Below are 22,929 nucleotides of genomic sequence, written 5' to 3'. Positions count from 1 at the left end.
TTGTTAAAAGTTCTAAATATTGATATAAATTAACTTTAAATGGTTTTCAACCAAAATAACAAATTATACTTGTCTTTGAAGTTCAGAAGCACAAAGTACTGTTTAATTTTTTTTTTTTTTTTTTTTTATGTTGGAGTATAGTTGATCAGGTACATGGTGTTAGTTTTAGGTGTACAGCAAAGAGACTCAGTTATATGTATACATGTATCTATTCTTTTTCACATTATTTGCCCATTTAGGTTATTATAGAGCACGGATCAGAGTTCCCTGTGCTATGCAGGAGGTCCTTCTTGGTTATCTGTTTTGGCTCTGGTACTTCATTCAGGGAAGGAATTTGGGAAGGATGGTGGATGGCCTGAAATTAAGATGCAACACGGAGTGCTTCTCTGACAGCTTTGAAGCTGCCAAAGACTCAAAGGCCAAACCATGAGTTTCTTAATGCTCACCACGTATGCCCCCCACCAGGGCGATAGCCCCTCAGCTTGTTCCGCCATCAACTGGAGCAACTTCTGCAGCCTGTCCTGTATCCAGCTTCCCTGCCAGCCTGCAGAACTAGTCAAACAAGCCAGTCGCATCCTCTCCGGGGAACCAGAAGTCACTCAGCCTCTTGTTACTGCAACATTTGCGTCCCAGCCCCCTGCACATTCACCCTGCTCCCAAGTGCAGCCTCATGGGTCCTGTACAGCGTGTGATGCTCTTCTGCCCAAGGCTGTGAGTTTACAAGACCAATTAACTGCTGTCAGTCTCATCTGTCTAGTGACAGCTTTGGGTGTTTAGCCATCTGGAGAACCTAGTGCGGGGGCCCAGTGTCTCACCAATGCATGAAGAGTAGGCGAATAAAACAGGAACATATTTTAAATTTCTTTTATTGTTTTATTCACTTACTTAATATTATTATTGTTTATAAAAAGTATAATCCCCCTCTTATTCCATAATTTATCCATTCATTAAGCAGTCAGATCTTTTTTAAATTTTATTTTTGCCCTTACAAAAAGTCGGACACAACTGAGCGACTAAGCACAGCACAGCACAGGCCAGCCAGAGCAGATATCTCCCAGGCTTCACTTTCTACCATCATCCAGGAAAAAAATCTTGCTGCTTTTAGAGGGAACATGTGATGAAGTCAGGCCCACCCAGATTAATCTCTTTACCTTAGGTCAACTGCATTAGGCTGGGTTCTCCATATATATGATTTATTGTACAATATTAGCTTCCCTTGTGGCTCAGCTGGTAAAGAATCCATCTGTGATGCAGGAGACCTGGGTTCGATCCCAGGGTTGGGAAGATCCCCTGGAGAAAGGAAAGGTTACTCACTCCAGTATTCTGGCCTGGAGAATCCCATGGACTGTATAGTCCATGGGGTTGCAGAGTAGGACAGGACTGAGCAACTTTCCCTTTCACAGTATTAGTGCACATGATTATGCAACTTCTTGACAGTCTTCATTCTCTTCATGAGTAAAATGAGGATACTGATACTGTTCTAACTATTTCAGAGTTGCTTTGAAGTTTAAATGTGCTAAAGTTAAAAAAAAAAAACACTTTGAGCACTCTGTAAAGATAATATGACTTAAGATAAATATTGCTTATTTAGTTGTAACTCTAAGTTATGTTCTGTTGCAAGCACTTCAGAAGAATTATTGCATTTCACTTCACCCTATCTCCATTGTACCTATTTTATATATGAGAAAACCGGGACACAAATAGAGACAAAATTTAAAACCAGCCAAGCTGACTCCAGAGGGCACATGACTAACCACTTTCCATTTTGCACATGTAACGTTTGTATTTGATTTCACTTTTGCCTTATTTTTTAATGTTTTCTTGATTTCTCATTCCCAGTCCATTCTCTAATAATGCTACACCAAAATTCTGATTTTTTTTTTAACTTGAATCTCATCTCTTAAAAATTTGCCATTTATTTTTTTCCTATTTGGCATCTTGCAGTTGTTTGCATCAAACTGTTTTCAACTTGATGATATTTTCTAAGTTTATATGACATTTTATTTTTCTGCTCTCCTATGTTTATCTGCAAGAAAAAGTACATAATGAAAACTATGCTTTTCTGTTTATGTGTGTGCTTGTTTGGGTTTTACCTTTTTTTTTTGGTAACAATACTTTGTGTGGAAGCGCTTCCCTAGTGGCTCAGACAGTAAAGAATCCACCTGTAATGCAGAAGACCTGGGTTTGAACCCTGGGTAGGAAAGATCCCCTGGAGAAGAGAATGGCTACCCACTCAGTATTCTTGGCTGGAGAGTCCCATGGACAGAGGAGCCTCGAGGGTTACAGTCCATAGCGTCACAGAGTCAGACATGACCGAATGACTAACACTTAATACTTTGTGTAGAAATTGCCACAAATGCCATGCCATAATAAGGGAAAATAGAGCAGAATACACATTTATTGTTTTAAACTATTGACTCCCAATGCCTAAGTTAGCAAGGTGTTTGATAGACTGTGAGACAGATTCTTAGATATTGAGCAAATAAATTACTCTGAAAAGCACTGTCTTTGTCTTCAGTGAATAAAAATTGTATTTAAGTTTTAGTTGTGTTTGGCCTCCATTTAATTTGCTTTTTATAGATTTATTGGAAGAAAGGGAATATTTGAGTGCTTTAGTGACCCAATTGTAGCATTTTCTTGGAAATTGTTTTCTTTATTTTATCATTAATGGGAGTCTTAATATAGTTACCAACCCACTGGCCTGATGCAGGTATTGTTATAATTAGTGCTGAAAGTCTTTTTAAAATTGTTATTGATTTCCATTTTCAGATGTACACCTGACTTGAAAAGGGTCTGCAACCTTTGCTTGAACTCCTTGTGCAAATCATACTTTTAAAGTAAAACTAACTGAAGAAAGTATTTAGTAGTCTAAATAGCTTCAGAAAAACAATACAAGATTAAACAAGGAGATGGAATTCCAATTAGGTTTTGACTATTTTAGTCATATTATGGAGAAATTTGAGATATCTACAGAAGGATATTAAATATATATATATATATATATTTATTTATTTCATTCTTTTAAATGGTAGTTGCTGCTGCTACTGCTGCTAAGTCACTTCAGTCATGACCGACTCTGTGCGACCCCATAGACGGAAGCCCACCAGGCTCCTCTGTCCCTGGGATACTCTAGGCAAGAACACTGGAGTGGGTTGCCATTTCCTTCTCCAATGCATGAAAGTGAAAAGTGAAAGCGGGGGAAAAAAAAGTGAAAGTGAAGTTGCTCAGTCGTGCCCGACTCTTAGCAGCCCCATGGACTGTAGCCTACCAGGCTCCTCCTTCCATGGGATTTCCTAGGCAAGAGTACTGGAGTGAGCTAAGTGCAGTAATTCTATAGGATCAATTGTGAAATTGTTCTATATAATCTAATATTCACAGCAAGACACACTTGATATATACATATTAAACTGGTTATGTGTGTGAGAAATGAAATAATAATTTACAATGATTATGAGACTGGGATAGAAGCATATACTTATAATTATTTATTATGCTTTCTTACTTCTATTAAGTAATTCTGATCATTGGAAAGATGATGATCAAATGCCCAAACTATGTTTTGAGTTCTGGAGATCTAATGTACAACATGGGAAATTTAGAATTTAATATGTTTTACAATCAAAATATTTAATATAAAATAAAAACTATATATCTATGTGATTTCCCAGAATAGCTATATTTAAAAGATATTTTCAAAAATGATATTTTATGAGGCAATTTATTTGTTTGTTAATTCATTGATTCACAGTTTCAATGAACAGTAGCATCAGTTGCGAACTCGGGGTTGTGTGGTATGGGATTTAGAGATGAAAGAATCTCATGTCTCCTCAACAGGTTCAGAGTTTATTGGGTTTGATGGGTAAGTTGATAATTATTAATACATTTCTGTTTTGATATATATGACTTATATAGCCTGTACCTGCCTTCACCATCTACAAATTGATAAATATAATTTCCATGATTTAAAAAAGAAGCACATTCTAAATAAAGTGTTTAAATTACTACTAGATAGGCAATAGAAAAAGTTTAACTACTTCCTCTCTCTCGTAACACCTTATAACACATAACACAAGCACAACCACACACAATACAAGCAACTTTCTTCAATTTTGATATAATTAATTTTAATTTATATAAAATAATATTTATATGATGAAATATTTTATACTTTAAAATGTATATAATATTTTACATATTCAGACTCATTATTTTGGGTAGGGAGTGCATACTCTTCACCATATTTTGAAAAAGGTCCATGGTACACGCAATGCTAATAACTCCTGACAGTGTGGACCAGAAGGAAAAGGAAAAATCTTGCAGAAGGTTATAATGCAGTAGTCCCCACTTACTTTTTTTTTGCAATTTCAGTTACATGTGGCAACAACTGTTCAAAAATATTAAGTGGAAAATTCCAGAAATAAACAGTTTGTAAGTTTGAAACTGTGCATCACTCTTTCTAAAACTATTGAGATGATAATATATTTTTCTTTCCTCCTATTCTTGTAATCCAGTGAGTTAAGAAAACATTTATGTTAAACTTTTTTTTATTTCTGAGGGTAATTCTTCTAATTAAGATTTGTTTTCAACCTATTCAAAAGAGATAATGGTTATAACACTGGTAGAAAGTGACAGTGTTGCACTTTTATGAACTTTATAAGAAAAAATAATGCTCAGAAACTTTTTAAAAAGCTGGAATTAAGCATATCACAGATGTTGAATACAAGCAATCAGATGTATACATCAAATTTTTCTAGCCCAGCTACTTTCTTCATTGCAGTTAATCTTGAGGACATGAAGGAAACCTTGAGGTAGCTAGTAGGCTAGATTTCCTTCAGTGTCTTTCTACTATGTCACCTCTATGGTGAATGTTTATAAGAATGGGACTTTTGATCAGTGTCTCTCAGTTCAGTTCAGTTCAGTTGCTCAGTCGTGTCCGACTCTTTGTGACCCCATGGACTGTGGCACACCAGGCTTCCCTGTCCATCACCAACTCCTGGAGCTTGCTCAAACTCATGTCCATCAAGTTGGTGATGTCATCCAACCATCTCATCCTCTGTTGTCCCCTTCTCCTTCTGTCCTCAATCTTTCCCAGCATTAAGGTCTTTTGCAATGAGTCAGTTCTTTGCATCAGGTGGCCAAAGTATTGGAGTTTTAGCTTCAGCATCAGTCCTTCCAATGAATATTCATGACAGTTTTCCCTTAGGATTGACTGGTTCGATCTCTTTGTAGTCCTAGGACTCTTCAAGAGTCTTCTCCAACACCACAGTTCAAAAGCATCGATTTTTCAGCTCACAGCTTTCTTTATAGTCCAACTCTCACATACATACATGACTACTGGAAAGACCAGTGTCTCTAGTCTTGGGTTAATCTATTCCTTTTCACTGATAAAATAATGTATCTGTTTCAGTAGCTTTGTTTATGAAGCTAATTTCCAGCATTTGGGGGGAGTTGGATGGTTAAAATAAAAATGAATATGTTCAAAATGCTAACATGTATGTCCACTTCTTATACACAGTGAGTTCTCAGTATGCTATGATATTTTTTTTTCTTTAACTTAGGGATGAATGTGACTTTTCTAGAAGAGGAACTAGGGATTTCTTTCTTCCCTGGCCACCATGGTTTTTAATTTTCCTTGGACATATATTTTAGTTTATTCATTCACATTACATTTCTCTGATTACCATGTCCAATCTTCGCATGAAACAGCATTTTTTTTTAATTTCTCATAGAGATTTTTCTAAAAAGTTACTTTCTACCAAATTTTCCAAGTAAGTGCATGCCTTCTAATTTGTGGAGCTCAGACTGCCCTTATCAAGAACTGCAGATAAAAGTAAAGAAGTGTGTGATGAAATTGAGATTTTCCAACCTGTTTTGAATTTGCTTTTTATTTAAGGAAAGTAAAAGTAAAACAAGACCTTTAAGTTTTATACATTTTTTCACTTTTAAGTCACCATCTAATTTTTATTCTTACTTCCAAGTTCTTTATACTGTTTTTCCTAACAGCAGTCAATAGAATTTTTAATTATTTGCTGAATGCACAGTATGAGTTAAAAAAAAAATCAGAATTCCTTCACAAAATCAATATGACAACAAGCTAATGAGCCCTCCTGTGTGTCACAGCCGAGAAAAGACAAAAATCGAGCCCTAGAAAAGATTTATCAAGCAACTTGCACATATAGAATAGTATGAGACTAAATTACATCACACATAGTTTTATGAGTTTTAGAGGAAAAGGTTGGAAAATAAGTTCTGGATGAGTGTGCTATTTAAGAAGTCTTTTAAAACACATTAGGGCTTTTAATCCCCATTACAATCTTCTAGGTTGGGCATTAAAACTGATTTTAGAAGTGATAGTACACACACTTTTAAAGGCTAGATAAAGGAAAGAGCCATAATGAAAGTGAAAGTGGAAGTCTTAGTCGCTCAGTCATTTCCAACTCTTTGCAACCTCATGGACTGTAGCCGCCAGGCTCTTCTGTCCATGGAATTCTCCAGGCAAGAATACTGGAGAGGGTTGCCATTTCCTTCTCCAGGGGATCTTCCCAACCCAGGAATTGAACCCAGGTAGGGGGCTTTCATGGTGTTCCTAACGTCCCTCTGCAAAAGAAGGTTAATTTAACATGCCTCATATGGCAACTCCATGGGGTTGCGAAGAGTCGGACACGACTGAACAACTTCACTTTCACTTTTCACTTTTCACTTTCATGCGTTGGAGAAGGAAATGGCAACCCACTCCAGTGTTCTTGCCTGGAGAATTCCAGGGTCGGGGGAGCCTGGTGGGCTTCCGTCTATGGGGTCGCACAGAGTCTGACACAACTGAAGCGACTTAGCAGCAGCAGCAGCAGCAGCATCCCTGGAGAAGGAAATGGCAACCCACCCAGTATTCATGCCTGGAAAATCTCATGGACCGAGGAGCCTGGTAGACTACAGTCCATGGGGTCACGAAGAGTCGGATACGACTGAGAGACTTCACTTCACTTCTCCTACATTGCAGGCAGATTCTTTACTGTCTGCACCACAAGGGAGACCCTAATATGTGAGTTTAAAGATGTAGAGAACTTGCTTTTACAAAAAGTAGATAGAGAGTAAAGAGGAAGCGTTTCTCCTTTTAAAAATAACAATAATAAGACCACATAGAAACAGAATATTTTGTTTACTTTAGAGCAAATAGTACTTGAATTCCTCAAATTTTCCTTCTTTGATTCTCTGAGCACAGTGATTTTATACTGAATTAGAGTCTTAAAACAATGTAAATCATCCCTTGTTTGTCAGAAAATTCAATAAGCCTTTGCCTCCTCAAGTTTTTACCAAGTTTTCTTAAGAAAGTCATGTCAATAGTATGACTGACAGATGATAAATCCCAACAGCAGCCTTATAGATTACCAATTATTCTTGCACATAAACACCCCAAATTTGTGACAGGATAACTTTATGGTCATTGTCTAGGATATGTCAATGAATTTTTCATTTCTGTGTCTCTTTAATTGGTTGTATATTACCCAGTCAATTCCTCTCATTATGTGACATGGTGTTAAAGATTTTTTTGGCCTGATATTCACTTATTTTTCTTTCTCTTTAGACCCATGATTGTCAAAGTAGCTTCCCATATCTCTAAGAGTTTTCTTCCTCTTAAGAAACTATTTTGAAATTAATAATGCATTTCATGGTAATTGTTCTGTATTGCTAATACTCTGACTCCCAAATATGCTTTCTTTTTAATACAGTCTTCCCATTTCCTTTTCAAAATATTGTGATTTTCACAGTGTGTCTATTGTTCTTTCAAGCACACTTATGAAAGAAACTGGAATGTGACACCCAGGAAAGACTTTATAACTGTGGCTTTTGAAAAGTTTGAGTAAGAATATTGAATTTTAACATTTTGCTAGGTTGACAGCTAGTGGAACAACCCAAAGTCTTTCTGAGGGTAGTAAGACCAGTCAGGGCTCAGTTATAAAATAGGGGAAAAAATATATTTTTTCAGTTAAGCTTTTTATTTTATATTGAGTATAGCCAATTAACAGCATTGTGATAGTTTTGGGGGGACAGCAAAGGGACTAACCATACATTTACATGTATTCATTTGCCCCCAGATTCCTCTCCCATCCAGGCTGCTACATAACATTGAGCAGAGTTTCCTGTGCTATACAGTAGATCCTTGTTGGCCATCCAGTTTGAATATGGCAATGTGTACATGTCCAACCCAAACTCCCTAGCTATCCTTTCCCCACCTGCCCCTCCCCCCCACCCCCAGCAACCATAAGTTCATTCTCTAAGTCTGTGAATCTGTTTTTGTTTGGTAAATAAGATCACTTTTTATCATGTCTTTTGAGATTCCACATAGAAGGGATGTTATACAATGTTTTTGATTCTCTGACTTACTTCACTTAGTATGATCAGCTCTGGGTCCCTCCATGTTGTTGCAAATAGCATTGCTTGATTCCTTTTAATGGACAAGTAGTATTCCATTGTATGTGTGTGTGTTCAGTTGTTCAGTCATGTCTGGCTCTCTGCAGCCCCATTGACTGTGCCCGCCAGGCCCCTCTATCCATGGAATTTTCCAGGCTATAATGATGGAGCAGATCTCCATGTTCTCCCCTAGGGGATCTTCCAGACTCAGGGATTGAACCCAGGTCTCTTGCATCTCCTGTACTAGTGGATTCTTTACCACTAGTGCCACCTGGGATGCCCATTCCAGTATATATAGTTCAGCAAAAACAAGAACTGGAGCTGACTGTGGCTTAGATCATTAGCTCCTTATTGCAAAATTCAAGCATAAATTGAAGTAGGGAAAACCACCAGACCATTCAGGTATGACTTAAATTACATCAATTATGATTATACAGTGGAGGTGACAAATAGATTCAAGAGATTAGATCTGGTAGATAGATTGCCTGAAGAACTATGGGCGGAGGCTTGTAACATTGTACAGGAGGCAGTGACCAAAACTATCTCAAAGAAAAAGAAATGCAAGAAGACAAAGTGTTTGTCTGAGGAGGACTTACGAAAGCAGAAGAGAAGTGAAAGGCAAAGAAGAAAAGGAAAGATACACCCAACTGAATGCCGAGTTCTAGAGAATAGCAAGGAGGGATATGAAAGCCTTCTTAAGTTAAAAATGCAAAGAAATAGAGGAAAGCAATGGAATGGGAAAGACTAGAGATCTCTTCAAGAAAATGGGTAATACCAAGGGAACATTTCATGCAAAGATGGGGTCAGAAAAAGGACAGAAAGGGCAAGAACTTAACAAAAGCAAAGTAGGTTAAAAAGAGGTGGCAAGCATACACAGAAGAACTGAAAAAAAGGTCTTAATGACCTGGATAACCACAATGATGTGGTCACGCACCTAGAGCTAGACATCCTGGAGTGTGAAGTCAAATGGGCCTTAGGAAGCATAACTACAAACAGTTAGTTTAGGTGATGGAATTCCAACTGAACTATTTCAAATCCTAAAAGATTATGCTGTGAAAGTTCCACACTCAATATGCCAGCAAATTTGGAAAACTCAGCAATGGCCACAGGACTGGGAAATTTTAGTTTTCATTCCAATTCCAAAGAAGGGCAATGCCAAAGAATGTTCAAAGTGTTGTAAATTGTGCTCATTTCACTTGCTTGCAAGATAACACTCAAAATCCTGAAAGCTAGATTTTAACAGTACATTAACCAAGAACTTCCAGATGTATAAGCTGGATTTAGAAAAGGTAGAGGAACCAGAGATCAAATTTCCAAAATCTACTGGATCATAGAGAAAGAAAGGGAATTCCACAAAAACATTTACTTCTGCTTCATTGATTATGCTAAAGCCTTTGATTGTGCGGATCACTACAAACTGAAAATTCTTAAAGAGTTGGGAATACCAAACCACTTACCTGTCTCCTGAGAAAACTGCATGCAGGTCAAGAAGCAATAGTTAGAACCAGACAATGGAACAGACAGGCTCAGAATTGGGAAAGGAGTATGACAAGTCTGTATATTGTCACTCTGCTTATTTAACTTCTATGAAGAGTACATCTTCAAAATGCTGGGCTGGATGAATCACAAGCTGGAATCAAGATCGCCAGAAGATACATCAACAATCTCTGATACACAGATGATACCAATTTAATGGCAGAAAGTCCATTTCTTGACTGTTGTAAACAACTCTACAGTGAATATTAGGATGCATGTATATTTCTGAATTATGTTTTTCTGTGGATATATTCCTGGGAATAGAATTTTTGGATCACATGATAATTATATTTTAATATCTTACATTAAAATATAATATATATCTTATATAAAATATAAAAAGTTAAAAGTTATATTTTAATATCTTAAGGAACGTCCATACTGTTCTCTCATCACCAACGTAAGTATAGGAAGGTTCCCTTTTCTTCACACCCTCTCCAGCATCTATTGATAGCCAGAAAAAAGAGGAACTTCTGAGATATACAGTAACACTGATGAACCTAGAGGATATTATGTGAAGTGAAATAAGCTACTCACAGAAAGACAAATACTGCATGATTACACTTATATGAGGTATCTAAAACAATCAAGTTCATAGAACCAACGTGTGAAATGATGGCTACCAGGGACTAGGGGGATGAGGACACGGGAAATTACTACTTAATGGGCATGATAACATTTCAGTCAAAGAAAATGAATACTTTCTAGAGATCTGATATATAACCTTGCACCTACAGTTAACAATAATGTATTGCACATGATAATTTGTTAAGAAATTAAATGTCATGTTGTGTTCTTATGATAAAATGCAATTTTTTAAATAAAAAAATCATATATGAAGTACAAGTTCTGATATTCCCTGTTAATTTATTCCTCTTTTTAACATATTGCATTCATTAATTATAAATGGTCCTATAACCTAAAGCAACCTGAGCATCTGGAGAAAAATCTGGGCAATAGAATCACATTCTGCTCCCACTCAGCAAAGAGTAAGCCCAACTATCTGAAAAAGAATTCTTTACTTCAGGACAGTGAATTATTCTTTGGTAGTCAGTGAAAGAATATAACCTGTTGTAAGCTAGTCTCAATTTATGTGAAAAATTCTGGACTGTAATCATAATAGAATAAAAATCATCAAGGTTTTCAGCATTTCTACAAACATTTTAAAAATATTATTTACAAAATTAACAAAAAAAGTCAACTAATTAAACTGTACTCCATTTCATCTGTCCCAGGTTTGAAAAATGCCTGTACACTAGTTAAATATCAAGTTATTTCTATGACTTTAATAGGACAAAATAATCTTGTAATAATACATTTGCATTGATAAAACACAACAGAGCTTATTTTCTATATTAAAACATAATGCCACCTTGATTTTTTTAAAGAATTACTCTTTACCCTTATTTCCATCTTTGTAAAATGAAACATTTATGATTTACCCATAATTTTTAAACCAGAGAATACTAGTACTCAGAAACCATTATCTCTGGTCAGTCTCCATATTCTGTCTGCTCTAAGTAAATATATGGCTTACAAGTTTGCTGAGATTTATCTCATTAAAATTTTATTGAGAGTTAAGGTTGGATGGCATCACTGACTGGATGGACATGGGCTTGGGTGGACTCCTGGAATTGGTGATGGACAGGGAGGCCTGGCATGCTGTGGTTTATGGGGTCGCAAAGAGCCGGATACGACTGAGCGACTGAACTGAACTGAACTGATCTTTATTTTAAAAGTTATATAAAAACAAATGTTAACCACTTTCTTGATGAGATATAGTTATTAAACTCCCTGAAAGCAAATGACTACCCCAGTGATTTCTCAATGTCTCTCTTAGAGAGATGGCAATGCCATCTTTTAAGTTAGGAAATGCAATGTAGCACAGATGCTCATCTTTATTTCTATCAGGTTCAAAACTTAGTTGGAAAGCTCAAGGAGGCCTCAGTGTCCTCCCAGGAGGGTATCCAACAACATGCTAAAATAATCTACCCCCTGTTCACACTTCACTCAGCTATTTTCTTTTCCCATCTCAGTTTAAATTTCTCTCAATTACAACTGTAAATATATAATCAGTTTTTTAGAATTGTGTTTACCATAAAAACACAACCAATCACACCTGTAAAATTAGAGTCATAGAAAATAAATCCTTTGATATCTCCATCTATTAGGAATTTTAATAAAAATAAGTTTATTGGTCTCTATTTTAAATCTAGGTTAAATATTATGATGTGTATCTAAAACTGTACTTCAATTAGGAGGAACAATGAAAAAGTCTATTGACAAAGGTTTCAAATAATTGTTTTACTGATCAACAATTGAAAAAACAACAATTGTTTCTCAGAGGGGAAAATAAAGTTTTGATAGCTGCTTAATAGTTATAAGTCTACTGGGACCCATGCAACAGGGAGGGATGGTACGGGGAGGGAGGAAGGAGGGGGGTTCAGGATGGGGAACACGTGTACACCCGTGGCAGATTCATGACAAAACCAATACAATACTGTAAAGTAATTAACCTCCAATTAAAATAAATACATTTATATTAAAAAAAAAGAAAAGTGCTTTGACAATAGATAGTAACAACTCAACATTCATTTATTCTTTCTCCCATTGAATCAAAGAATTAAATACATAAGACATTATTCATTTGCAGATTCATTAAATAAATATATTATGGATAAATACAACGTAGCAGACATTGTACTTGCTGCTGGAAAACCTTAGAGAGTTGTTTACAAAGCAGACAGGCAAGCAGAAAGCACAGAGGATTACGTGGGGAACTACAGTGAAATGTAAAGATTATCATGATAAAAATGTCACTGGAGCGTGGGCTGGGATGGGGGTTCTTAAGGCAGTGATAAGGTTAGCAAAGTCTCCCATTGTGAGAAGACTTACTCTTAAAGTTAAAGAACATGTAGGATGAATCTAGGAAAAGAAAGGAGGGACATGCATTCCAGAGATAGAAAATAGGAAGTGAAATTGTGCAGAAATTAAGAATTTTTAAATTTTCCTCACTGGTACAGTGAACATTTAGAATAAACTAGAAAGACAGGGCCAGAGACAAATTCGAGACCAGATTGTTAGCAACCTTCAAAGGTCTTATGTATTAATGCTTTATCTTACATCATAGGAGGGTGTTAAACAGGCAGTAAGATGTTCACATTCATGTTCATGTCAGAAAGTCCTCTCTGTTAAAATTGTGAAGAATGAGTTCAATGGGAGCCAGAATAAAGGTGGAAACACAAATTAGAAGGTTATTGAAGCAGTGCATGAAGAAATAAGAGAGAAAGCAAAATGGATAGAAAGGTAGGAGGGAGATTTGATTTACAATTAAATGTAGACATGGCAAGACATGGTTATTCACTCTCGATAATAAAGAAGAAGGAGGTGAAGATTAAAGTCAGATTTCTGAATTTGATAACTGAGAGGAAGGTTATATTACATATTGAAAATGCAAATGGGTTCAGTGGGATTAAAAGAACACTGGTTCAGCATTATAGGTGTTAAGATTGAAATAAGCAAAATGCAAACATATACTGCTGTACATTTTACAGAAAATTTTAAACAAGCTGATGATTTTAAATACACTAGTCTATGAAAGAAAGTGTAGTCGCTCAGTTATGTCTAACTCTTTGCAACCCATGGACTGTAGCCACCAGGTTCCTCTGTCCATACAATTCTCCAGGCAAGAATACTCGGGGTGGTGGGCGGGGGGGCGTGGGGGGTTCCATATCCTCCTCCAGGGGATCTTCCCAACCCAAAGTCTCCTGCAACGGCAGGCGGCTTCTTTACTTCTAGTGCCACCTAATATACAGTCCATGGAATTCTGCAGGCCAGAATACTGGAGTAGGGTAGACTTTTCCTTCTCCAGGGGATCCTCCCAACCCAGAGATCAAACCCAGGTCTCCCATATTGCAGGTGGATTCTTTACCAGATGAGCCACAGGGAAGCCAAAGAATACTGGAGTGTGTAGCCTATCCCTTGTCCAGCAGATCTTCCTAACCCAGGAATTGAACCGGGGTCTCCTGCATTGCAGGAGGATTCTTTACCAATTGAGCTTATAGGGAAGCCCCTAATGTGAGAAAGAATATTATAATCTAATCACAAGTGAGAGAGAATGAGAAAGCATAAAGTGATAAAGAGAACAATGTGTAGCCTAGTGTCATGAAAGTAAAAGAAAGAGTTTAAAAGGAGGTTTTCAAAAGGGTCAGATGTGGCCACAGTAAAGTAATGCAAGGATGAGGACTGTCCATTGTGAAGGTGAATAGTGGCAATGCTAACAGGAATTTAGTGCATGGATGACCTCTGATCAAAATTGTAGTCAGCTTCATAATCAATAGGAAGTTGAGAAAGCAAAAACAATAATATAAACAATATACCTTAATATTATTTGGCAATAAAAAGTAGGAGATAGCTCCATGGTACCTAAAAGTACTTTACAGTATCAGAGCAGGGATGTGTATGTGTGCATTTACAAATATATGTACATATTCATTATTTCTTTTTACTGAAAATGAGAAAAAATATGCCTGAGTATGATTATGAAAAATGTATTAGAAAGTTTTAGAAACACAAGTTGCATGACATAGTTGATATCAGAACATGTTTTGTTAAAAAAAAATAGAAAACAACATAATCCAGATATGAGGTAATTAGAAGTAATAGTATCTTCAACCTGGTGTAGGTGTATACTGGAGGGATTCCAGAAGGATAAAGACCTAATTAAACACGTGTTTCAGACATACTGTTCTGGCTTTCCTATGGATATGAATTGCAGTGGGTCTAGCCTTGAGGAAAGGAAGCCAGGTAAGGGCTTCAACAAGTGATCAAGACATAAACAGAACTGATCATTATAGAAGCAGGGATAAGGGAAATAACACTTAAGTTTTGAGTAAATGGAATATATGGGTCTTAGTTTCTAACTAGATATCATGAGTGATCTGATGATAGAGATGATGTATTGGAACAAGTACAGAAATGTTCACAATTTTGCAAATTTGATGGTTAGACAATTAAAAACAAGTATTTATTGAGTGCCAACTGTGTACTATATACTATATAGAGCTGGGGGTGAGAGCTAAACAGAAAGATAATGCACAAATACTTTGGGTAGTACAAAATTCTCCAGGCCAGAATACTGGAGTTGGTAGCTATTCCCTTCTCCAGGCAGATTCTTTATTGACTCAGCCACCAGGGAAGCCCATGTGTACATATGCATATATGGGCTTCCCAGGTGGCATCCCTTCTCCAGGGGAACCTTCCTGACCCAGGAATCGAACCCAGGTCTCCTGCATTGCAGACAGATTGTTTACTTGCTGAGCTACCAGGGAGGCCCGTATATGTGGGCTTATTTACATCATACAAACTGCATTTTTTTCACATGAAGAAACTAATTTTTTAAAAAATAATGCTTATAATCCAGGCAAATAAGTGGCACAACTAGGTCTAATTAACACTAAAGTGTTTATATAACTTCACTTAATTCCTTCAATCAGAGAAGGCAATGGCACCCCACTCCAGTACTCTTGCCTGGAAAATCCCATGGATGGAGGAGCCTGGTAGGCTGCATGCAGTCCATGGGATCGCTAGGAGTCAGACACGACTGAGCGACTTCACTTTCACTTTTCACTTTCATGCATTGGAGAAGGAAATGGCAACCCACTCCAGTGTTCTTGCCTGGAGAATCCCAGGGGCGGGGGAGCCTGGTGGGCTGCAGTCTCTGGGGTCACACAGAATCAGACACGACTGAAGCGACTTAGCAGCAGCAGCAGCAATTCCTTCAATACCCATGTGATAGCTGGTGTTTTAATTTTACTAAATTAAAAATACAATTATTCAAAGAGAATCCCAATAGGATAGTATTCTTTCTTTCTTTTTTTTTTAAACTTAAATATCTTGAGAGCTTGGCTGCAATAGAAATTTTGTAAGTATTTCCTTTTTTAGGAAATGACAACCCACGCCAGTACTCTTGCCTAGAAAATCCTATGGACGGAGGAGCCTGGTGTCCATGGGGTCCCATAGAGTCGGACATGACTGAGCAACTTCACTTCACTTCGTTTATTTATTTAATTTGGCGGTGCTGAGTCTTCATTACTGCACACAGGCTTTCTCTAGTTGCAGTGAGTGGGGCTACTCTGTAGTTGTGGTGTGTGGACTTCGTTACAGCGGCTTCTCTTGTTACTGACCACGGGCTCCAGGGGCGCGGGCTTCCGTAGTTGAGGCACATAGTCCCAGTAGTTCCAGCTCCTGAGCTATAGAGCCTAGGCTTAGTAGTCGTGGTGCACAGCTTAGTTGCTCTGTGATGTGTGGAATCTTCTTGCACCAGGGATTGAATTCATGTCCTCTGCATTGGCAGGAGAATTCTTAACCACTGCACTGCCAAGGAAACCCTGTATTTCTTGAGTGAATTAAATGAATTGGCCAAGATCTTACAGTAGGCTTCCCTGATAGCTCAGTTGGTAAAGAATCTGCTTGCAATGCAGGAGACCCCAGTTGGGTTACTGGGTTGGGAAGATCCACTGGAGAAGGGATAGGCTCCCCAGTCCAGTATTTTTGGGCTTCCCATGTGGCTCAGATGGTAAAGAATCTCCCTGCAATGCAGGAGACCTAGGTTTTATCCCTGTGTTTGGAAGATTCCTTGGAGAAGGGAAAGGCTACCCATTCCAGTATTCTGGCCTGGAGAATTCCATGGACTGTATTGTCCATGGGGTCGCAAAGAGTCAGACTCAATTGAGAAACTTTCACTTTAAAACAGGCAATATTTGGAACTAGATTGCTGCCTCACATCCCTTCTCTTTGTGTTACTCCTATCAAAACCATGAAGCCAATTATTTTTTAAAAAGTAATAATTTTTAACAAATTATAAGGGATAAATATAATGTGAAAGACTTATATCATCTGAGCAATCAGAGAAAAGGATCCATCACATATATTGAGGGCAGAGAAAATTATGCACTTATTTTTGGGAACAGCAATGTTTTAAATAATCTAGTAAATCAGTCATTGGGAAGAAAGTGAAAGTGTCAGTCGCTTAGTCAAGTCCGACTTTTTCCGTCCCTGTGGACTGTAGACTGCCAGGCTCCTCTGTCCATGGAATTCTCTAGGCAATAATTCTTGAATGAATAGCTAGTTCCTCTCTAGGGGATCTTCCCAACCCAGGGATCAAACCTGGATCTCCTGCATTGCAGGAAGATTCTTTACTGCATGAACCACCAAGGAAGTCCCATAGGACAGAGGATGAGATGGTTGGATGGCATCATCAACTCGATGGACATGAGACTGAGCAAGCCCCAGGAGACAGTGAAGGACAGGGAAGCCTGGCATGATGCATGTAGTCCATGGGTTTGCAAAGAGTCAGACACGATTTAACAACTGAACAGCAACAAAAATTACTCATTATGCTAGAGATAGCATTCCTGTTTGAATTCTCTGGAGACAGGTGGAGTTGACTTTGTGAATAATTTGGTCCTTAAAGTAAAAAATTTGTGATCTGGAAATAAGTTAGCAAGAATGAAAGCACAAAGTTATATGGCATTTTCTCTTTAACAGTCTTAATGACGATTTGTCTTATCTCTTTGACATCTCATAATAATGTGAGAAAATATGAGTCAACTGTCACAACTACATTGCCCTTTGTCGACTTTTAAGTGTCAACAATTATGGTCTGAAATTTGTCAGGGTCTAGTAAATAGCAACTTTTCCCTAAAGGTATTTTTTTTATTGTAAAATGTGGTCAGTAGTCTAACATTATTATATAATAATGTGTGGTTATCTGTGAGATTTTGTCTGAAACATGGTCTACTGCCCTTTAGATGACATATATGTACATGGTCTAAAAAACATTCTCAAATGTTTTCTTGGGCAAATTACGTAAAGCAGTAACTCTTAGCTAGGTCTATCTCCCCATCTTCTGTCTGTGCCTTACTTTTTTCTTTACTTTCCCTTATTTGACAATATATATTATGTATTTATTTATTTTAGTTGTTTACTGTTGTTCTTCCAACGAGAATGCCCAGAAATTACATGTTTAAGTATATACTAAACAATGATGTACAATTAGAGATATATATATATATATATATGCAATTTTCATGTAGATGCATGTTCATATCTCTTCTCTTAGCAATAGCCCCCAAAAGCAAACAACCAAATGTTCATTATTGGTAGAATAAATATATTGTGATTTGGGGGATACATCTCAATGAGAATAAATTAATTGAATCTAACACAAATGCTCAGAACACTTACATAAACCTACAGTTGAGAAAAATCATCCAACACAAGCTTATTTTACAGTAAAGTGTTGAATATCTCAAACAGTTTTTAGAGTACTCTACGAAAAGAGAGATAAAAAAAGAACGGTTTTATGGATACAGAATGACTGTGAGTATATCGGTTGTTCATGACCACGGGGCTGACTAGGAACTGAGGCTTGTTGTAGCTATTCAACACCATGATAAAGGATTATACCCCACATCACTAGCTTGTTGCTATGTTCACTCACTAAGTTGTATTGGACCCTTTGCAACCCCATGGATTAGAGCAGGCCAGGCTCTCCTGTCCTTCACTCTATCCTGGCATTTGCTCAGATTCATGTCCATTGAGTCAATGATAATATTTAACCTTCTCATCTTCTATCGCACTCTTCCTCTCTTGCCCTCAATCTTTCCCAACACCAGGGTCTTTTCCAATGAATTGACTCTTTGCATCAGGTGGTCAAAGTATTGAAGCTTCAGTTTCAGCATCAGTCTTTCCAATAAATAGTCTGAGAAAAGATAAAAATATAAACTTTGATATATATTTTCTACTGAATGTGTACTGCTTTCAAACCATTTTAAACTTGAAATAGTGTAAGTTTAAATTTTGGAAGTCAGAGACCCTCTGTACATATATATATTAAATACGAGGCATGTAAATATCTCTCTAGGCACACACAGAAAAATAAGTTTGAGCCTGTGCACTTTAGCTTAGAGTTATTGCTGTAAGCACGAGCAATGTGCTTTTTCAAAAGATATTTTTTTGAAAATTATCTGCATTCTCAGGTGATTCCTATAAATCATGTCATATTTTCTTAATGTCACAAAACTGGAATCAGTTAATAAGCATTTCTGGAACATTTTAATTTTTCTAGCCCATCATTAAGACTATCCTCCCTGGATTTTTGCTCCACTTCTAGTTTGTCCAGTTTCTTACTTTTATGTATTTTTATTTATATGCTTGATTCAATCTCTAGAATGGTTAAACCCCCTCATTAACATTGATTCACACTGGATTTATGGCTAGAATTACCACTTAGATTCATTTTTTGGAATAAAGGCTTGGCAACTGCAGAGGAAAGAATTAACACAGCAGGATGGTGTAGCCTTACCCCTACACATTCCCCAGAAAGACTTGTTTTGATGTAACTGTATTTAACCATTCTGTCTCAAAAGGTTGTTTCTGTATTCCTGAACTCTTGTCACATGCTATACCAGTTTATCTGGACTGTTGATGTTAATAATATGATTAATGGTGAATGTTGCTGTTGTAATTCAGTTGCTAAGTCATGTCCACTGTTTGTGACTCAGTGGACTGCAGTTTCCCAGGTTCTTCTGTCCTCCACTATTTGCCAGAGTTTGCTCAAGTTCATATGCATTGAGTCAGTGATGCTATCTAACCACCTCATTCCCTGCTGCCCTCTTCTCTTTTTGCCTTTAATCTTTCCCAGCATCAGGGTCTTTTCCAATGAGTCAGTTCTTCACATCAGATGGCCAAAGTATTGGAGCTTTAGCTTCAGCATCAGTCCTTCCAATGAGTATTCAGGGTTGATTTCCTTTAGGTTTGACTGGTTTGATCTCCTTGAAGTCCAAGGGACTCTCAAGAGTCTTCTCCAGCACCACAATTCAAAAGAGTCAATCTTTTGGTGCTAAGCCTTGCTGCTGCTGCTGCTGCTAAGGTGCTTCAGTCGTGTCCGACTCTGTGCGAGCCCATAGACAGCAGCCCACCAGGCTCCCCCAAACCTTTACTATGGTTCAAATCTCACATCTATACATGGTTACTGGAAAAACCATAGCATTGATTATATGGACCTTTGTCAGCTAAGTGATGTCTGTGCTTTTAATATGCTGTTTAGGTTTGTCATAACTTTCCTTCCAAGAAGCAAGTGTCTTAATTTCATGGCTGAAGTCACTGTTCCCAGTGATTTTGGAGCCCAAGAAAATAAGATCTATCACTGCTTCCTCTTTTTTCCTTCTATTTGCATGAAATGATGGAATCAGATACCATGATCTTAGTTTTTGAATGTTGAGTTTTAAATCAGCTTTTTCATTCTCCTTTTTCCCCCCTATCAAGAGGCTTTTTAGTTCCTCTTCAGTTTCTACTGTTAGAGAGGTATCATCTGCATATCTGAGGTTGTTAATATTTAATAGTGAATACTTGCTTTCAATCTTGGGGACTGGGGCTTTATTAACTGAAGTCAGTCACACAGGCACTGTATGATGAAATGATTGTGACTGTCCCCCAATAAATCCATGGTAGCCAAGCTCAGCTAAATTTCCCTAGCTAGCAAAACTTTGCACTTGTTGCCACACAATGCTGCTTGGAGGAATTAAGCTCATTCTGTGTTACTCCATGGACTGCAGAATGCCAGGCTTCCCTGACCTTCACCAACTCCAAGAGCTTGGTTAATGTCCATCAAGTCAGTGATGCCATCCAACCATCTCCTCCTCTGTGTCCCCTTTTCCTCCTGCCTTCAATCTTTCCCAGCATCAGGGTCTTTTCCAATGAGTCAGTTCTCATATCAGGCAGCCAAAATATTGGAGTTTCAGGTTTAGCATCAGTCCTTCCAATGAATATTCAGGACTGATTTCCTTTAGGATTGACTGGTTGCATCTCCTTGCAGTCCAAGGGACCCTCAGGAGTCTTTTTCAGCACCACAGTTCAAAAGCATCAGTTCTTCAGCACTCAGCTTTCTTTATAGTCCAAGTCTCACATCCATACATGACTACTACTAAAACAGTCCAGGGAGTTGCAAAGAGCTGGACACGACTGAGCAATTAGACTGGACTGAACTGTGCTACTCCACTGGGAGGGGTGCTTAAAATCTTGCACCGGGTTTCTGCTGGACTTTGCTGGGGAGCCTTTTCCCTTTGCTGATTTGCTCTGCATTATTTCACTGTAAGAAACTGTGACTGTGTTCCCCAATGTTTCAGCAGGTAAAGAAACCTTTTGCAGGAGATGCAGGTTCAATCCCTGAGTTGGGAAGATCACCCAGAGGGGAAAAATGGCAACCCACTCAGTAGTCTTGCCTGTAAAATCCCCTGGACAGAGGAGCCTGGTGGGCTACAATCCAAAAAGTTGTACAGAATCAGACAGGACTGAACAACAAACCATGCATACACATGAATATAAAATTATTTAAGTCCTGTGGGTCGTTCCAGTGAATCCTCACACTTGAGACAGTCTCAGGGATCCTGACCACAGGCTCTTTCCCAGTGCTGTCAACAAAGGTTTTCCCAGGCACTCTCACGGATGGTGCTACTCTTGTTCACTTCTCCAACAAAGTGCTGAACAGAATATAGTTACAGTAAAGCAAAAATTTTAGTAATAGCAGAAATCAATTTAGTAATAGGAGAAAGAAAACTCATGAGTTATCCTTGCATTGGAGAAGGCAATGGCAACCCACTCCAGTACTCTTGCCTGAAAAACCCCATGGACAGAGGAGCCTGGTAGGCTGAAGTCCATGAAGTCGAGAAGAGTTGGACACGACTGGGAGACTTCACTTTCACTTTTCGCTTTCATGCATTGGAGAAGGAAATGGCAACCTACTCCAGTGTTCTTGCCTGCAGAATCCCAGGGAAGGCTGAGCCTGGTGGGCTGCTGTCGATGGGGTCGCACAGAGTCGGACACGACTGAAGCGACTTAGCAGCAGCATCCTTGCATCTCTCTTAATGTCTTTCATTCTTTTTACCTTATTATGTGACTGAGAAAAACTTGTATCAGGAGTGGTCATCTATGATATTTTCTTGCATCTTCTTCATTTTTAAAATTAATTTTTATTGTAATATACCTAGTTTATGATGCTGTATTAGTTTTTACTGTACGGCAAAGTGAATCAGCCATGCATATACATCTGTGTGTTTGTCACTTAGTCGTGTCTGACTCCTTGGGACCCCATGGGCTGCAGCCCACCAGGCTCCTCTGTCCTTGGGATTCTCCAGGCAAGAATACTGGAGTAGATTGCAGTTCCTTTCTCCAACATGTACATATATCACCACTCTTTTGGGCTTACTTCCCATTCGGGTCACCACAGTACATTAAGTAAGTTCCCTGTTCTAATAGTATATTCTCTTCAGTTATCTCTTTTATACATGGCATCAATAAATATATGTGTTAATCCCAATCTTCCAATTCTTCCCACACTCCTTTTCCCCCTTGGTATCCATATATTTGTTCTCTACATCTGTGTCTCTATTTCTGCTTCACAAATATGATCTTCTATACCTTTTTTTTTGTTTTAGATTCCATATATGTATCAATTTGGAATATGTGTTTTTCTCTTTCTAATTTACTTTATCTTGTATCTTTTAAGCTTGCATTACTTTCTTATTTTTATTCTTTATTTTATGTTTTTTATTTTATGTATTTTATGTAATTTATTTTAATACACTTCTCTTTATGTGGTGAAATAAGATAATATAGTCTATTAATGCAAATGCACTATATAAATCAAAATGAAGTGGTCTTAATGGATAAACTATACATAATTGAATAAGGGTTCCACCTTCAAATTTCCAGATTGTGCGTTAATTTCCCTCCCCTCAAAATTCATATGCTGCAGTTGTAGCTCCTTCTACCTCAGAATGGAACTGTATTTGGAGTTAGGATCTTTAAAGCAGCAGTTAAGGTTAAGCGAGACCCAAGAGATGAGGGTTCCATCCCTGGGTTGGGAGATTCCCCTGAAGAAGGAAATGGCAACTCACTCCAGTATTCTTGCCTAGAAAATTCCAT

The sequence above is a fragment of the Bubalus bubalis genome, chromosome 11 (genome assembly GCF_019923935.1).
Source record: "Bubalus bubalis isolate 160015118507 breed Murrah chromosome 11, NDDB_SH_1, whole genome shotgun sequence".
Classification (NCBI taxonomy): Eukaryota; Metazoa; Chordata; class Mammalia; order Artiodactyla; family Bovidae; genus Bubalus; species Bubalus bubalis.
Note: the sequence above shows the minus strand (reverse complement) of the source record.